Source organism: Lytechinus variegatus, chromosome 9, assembly GCF_018143015.1.
Source record: "Lytechinus variegatus isolate NC3 chromosome 9, Lvar_3.0, whole genome shotgun sequence".
NCBI lineage: Eukaryota > Metazoa > Echinodermata > Echinoidea > Temnopleuroida > Toxopneustidae > Lytechinus > Lytechinus variegatus.
Genome location: NC_054748.1, coordinates 34,390,132 through 34,394,614, shown reverse-complemented (window position 1 = coordinate 34,394,614; position 4,483 = coordinate 34,390,132).

The following is a 4,483-nucleotide window of genomic DNA, read 5'->3' as shown; positions in this document are numbered from 1 at the left end:
GTAAGAGTGAAAAAGGGGGGTTGGACTTGTATTCAAAAGGGTTGAATATTTCATGGAATTGCCGAGGGGTGCATAACACAAAGGTTAGCGATTAATCGCTAATTTGAATGAACAATTCTGATTGGTTCCTAGTCATTCTACAGAGCGAAATGCGCATGCAACAATGATCTTGATAGGCCCCTTGATTTAGCAAATAATTGCTAACCTTTGTGTTACGGGCCCCAAGACTTATAAATTTCATAGTTTTCAGAATTATCATTAGATATTGGTTCATGGGTGACTATTGTGTTGTTATTTTGCTGTTAACCCTAAACAGGCCGGGGGGGGTTCAATCAACCCCCCCCCCCCCCGCCACAGAAGAGCCAAAAAAGCCCAGCCTAGTTAGGGTTAAGGAAAACAAACATATGTTCAGTAAGTAACTATTAGATTTTTCAAAATGAATTCATTGTGCTAAGATGAAGTTGGCAAATTAATGCTTCTTTTAATTCATAATAATAATAATATGTTATGCTTTTAAGTTGGCAAAATTAGTCTCTTTTCAATTTATAACAATAATGATAATATTTAATTTCATTAGCAGATGTCCACATAAAGATTTAAGATATATGTACATGCACAATGCATATGTTTAATACAGTGTACATATTAAGTTGAAGGCTCTCGGAAGAAATGGTCTTCTGGAAGTGATCCTCATAAAAAGAATTAAATACAAAACAGATTGGGTGATTTCAAGTTCGGTGTTGGCCTTGGTGTTGGTGTTAGTGTTGAAATTTTGGTTGCTTTCCCTAGCTCCAAAACCTATTCAGAGCTTGTAAAACTGATCCAGATCACATTATTGACATCTCTACAACTAGTGAGTGACTTTTCGGGACCATCCTCATTTTATGTTTGGTGTTATAATTGTGTAAAAATTGACCTAACACCAACACCAAAAGGTCAACACTGAACTTGAAATCACCCAATGTAAACTGTCATCTTCATTATATGTTCAGTGTTATAATCATTTAAAAATTGACCTAACACCAACACCAAAAGGTCAACACTGAACTTGAAATCATCCAGTGAACAAAATCAGATAAGAATTGGTTATTGGGTTTAACAAGCATCAGGGCCCCATCTTACAAATGTTACAATTGATCCAATCAATCGCAACTATGGACGGCCAGCAACGTCAACATCTATTATTCATGGTTCTAAATATGTTCTAACTTTGATGTATATTCATGCATTCATTGTTATCTTGACAATTCACTGTGTTACTCTTTGTTTACAAAGGACATTGTGCAAATTTCCTATAGAAAAAAATTATGACACTGATGGATTTCCATGGAGTTCCGATTGAATGGATCAATCGTAACTCTTTGTGAGACGGGGCCCCAGAAGCCTTATCAAATCAACTCCAGGCACTAGTGGCCATTTGGTCTTGTTACAATTGTATGTGGTATTTAATATAGAGTAAAAAAAGGGTTACACATATTACTATTATTCAAGTATCTATATGTATGACATACTTTAGAATATTAATTCAGTCTTATGACTATTCAATAATTTGTTTCATTGTGGAAAGGATCACTTCTAAGAGGCACACGTACGTGTACACAACTACACTTATTTCAAATGATGGACCAATTTACTTTACCATATGGTGTGCTTGTAAAGTAAGATCAAATCTTTTTTGTTTGCTCAGATACCCTATGATAAAGTGTATATACCATAGTTATATGTAGAGAGAATCTTTATACCTTAAAAGAAGGCTTTTGTTTTAATGCAACTCGTTTTGTTTAGTAAATACATATACTTTACTAAGAGACAGAATTTCTTAGGAATAAGAGTTTGACACAACATACTTATTTCATTTAAGAAAAAAACCCTGAATATTACTATGTTGTTTTTGACAAGAAGATACACATTGCTTTACACTTGTAGAATGCATGTACATGTAGGCACATAATGATTATTATATTTGAATTGAAGCTTTAATTACACACTTGTTTCCATTTTTGCACAAATCTTTTATACAAACTCGCTTGCGTCCAACACTTGAGTATTCCAGGGCCCCCCTCATCAAAGTGTTGCAAATTCAAATTATTCTCAACTATGGAAAGCCAGCTGTGACATAATCTTATCTTGGAGGCTTGGGTGAAAAGCAAATTGTGGCACTTCATTTAAAAAAAAAGCATTTAACTTGATTGAAGTCCTGGACCGATATTTGGTGCAATACTTCAGTAAAAAAAAAGTATTCAACTTAGAATTTTACTCTGATGGAATACTCAGCCAATTTCGGTATTCGATTGTTGAATTTGGCTAAGTCTTTTACCTTGTATTGAACTGAATACAAAGTACAAGCCAAGCCCATTACTTGGTAAATATTTTTTGGCTAGGATCCAAGTTTTGAATGGAATACCTGCCTTGTTGCACACATAAGTATGTTTCTTATCACTGTAGAGGCATAGTGATCTGTACCGACCAGTACTGACCGCACAGAAACGTTGTTAGCACTATATAGGCTAACAGAGGCCATGTTGCATCCAGTAATGTGCCATCGATGCTTTATGATTCAACAATGCATGACTTACACATTGAAATAAATGTTTTGACTTCACAATCCCAAAGATGTGACTGGGCTTACTGTTAGCAAACTGTTAGACTAACAACGTTTCTGTGCAGCCGGCACTGGTACATGTATATACATGTATCCTCTACATTATGGGCTTATGGCATGGCTTGCTTTCCATATTTGGGATTGATTCAAATTGCATTCTTTATTGATACAGGGGCCTATTTGCCTTTTCTATGTTCTGACCACCTGAATATATTTCACTGTGTCTTCCAGCTGTATTCAGAAATCTTGATCCAACCATCTCATTGTTGTATTTTCTTACGGTTTCCGTGGCGAAGAAGGAAGAGTGTAGTGAATTCACGGTACAACATGTATTCTTTGGCCTGATTGGTCCTCTCAAAATGGACATGTCGACTAGCGTGTTCTTGTCTTCAGGAGGAATGGTGTTCTGTGAAACCGCTACACTCGGTCTCATTGTTGGTAGCTTCTGAAGGTCTCCATGGCGAAGAAGATGAGTGTAGTGGTTTCACGGTACACCATGTATTCTTTAATGGACATACATGCACAGTGGTGCTAAAAACCTGGTGAACCTCTCCGGAAAATGAACATATTTCAAGTGTTCGGGTTCTGCCATCTTTTAGGTACTTAATTGTGAAGTCAGGTGATGAAATATTATATTCAATAAAGTTTGTTTCTCTGGGAATACTGATCATTGTAGTGTTGATATCTCCATTCAACACACAGCATGAAGGAGTCCATTGCCTGGAGGGTTCACTAGCTTTCTGGCACCACTGTATTTTGGTCCTGAAAAGTATCGCCCAAACTTGACATTTCAACATGATTAATATCGCATATCATCACTCTTTAGGGACAGGCAGTTCAATATTTTATTGTGAATTACCCATGAAAAAATGTTGTCATTCTCAATTCCATTTATTATCTGTTGATGCTTGCTAATATTTTCAATATTCTCAATCAGGAAGGATTTGTCTCTGTTACAAAGCTCTATATTGTGAAGAATTTTATTGTTAACTTGACTAGGATTTGTCTGAACCTGTATTCTATTATGTGTACTGTACTTTGTGTCTTGTATTTGTAAAATTAGTAAGCTCGAAATGCCGTTCAGTACTTGTCGTCGTATTCACTTAGTGCTGTATCCTGTCATATGTTTGTATTGATTTAGATTTGCAACAATGTATTGGATATGTGTCGTTAGATTTTCGTTCCAAACTATTTTGGATGCATGTTTACTTAAATGCGATGATGGATAGGCGATCTTATTCAGATTTTGATGAATTTTTGCTATTACTTTTTGTGCTTTAAAAGATTTATTCTCTTCTTCCCATATTCAAATATTCTGTCTTCATTATTCATCTGTGCAAATTCAGTAATTGGTTACAAGCTGTAGAGGTACATGTATCATGTTCTGGGGAAGTTGTGTATTCCCCATTTGTTATATTAAAGCTACCATAACTCTCAGGTCACTTTCGGACTGAATTCAAATTCACCTTGCTTTACATCACAGTACAGTTTAATAAGGGGGCTTTGCAACTAACTTGCTATCAATTGCAAACCATTTTTTAAATCAAAATATCAGTGACTCTTGTCATTAATCTTACAATTAATTGCTAACAGGCCTGCAACAGACATTGTATTCACTGTAGTTAAAATCAATTGATTTTCTTAGTTTAAAGCAATCAATCGCAAATGATATGTGCAATTGATTGTAATGAGTTTCTTGCAACATCCCCTTATGCAACAGACCAAATATTTTTGTCTACTTCCAAATGGTACATAGACCTGTACTTGTACAAAGATTTATACCTGGGTCACATTTGATCTACGGCGGCCGTACAGCGAGTCGAAAACTGCCGTTATAACATTTTTTGTAAAAGCTGCTTATAGGTGGTTTGAATTAAGATG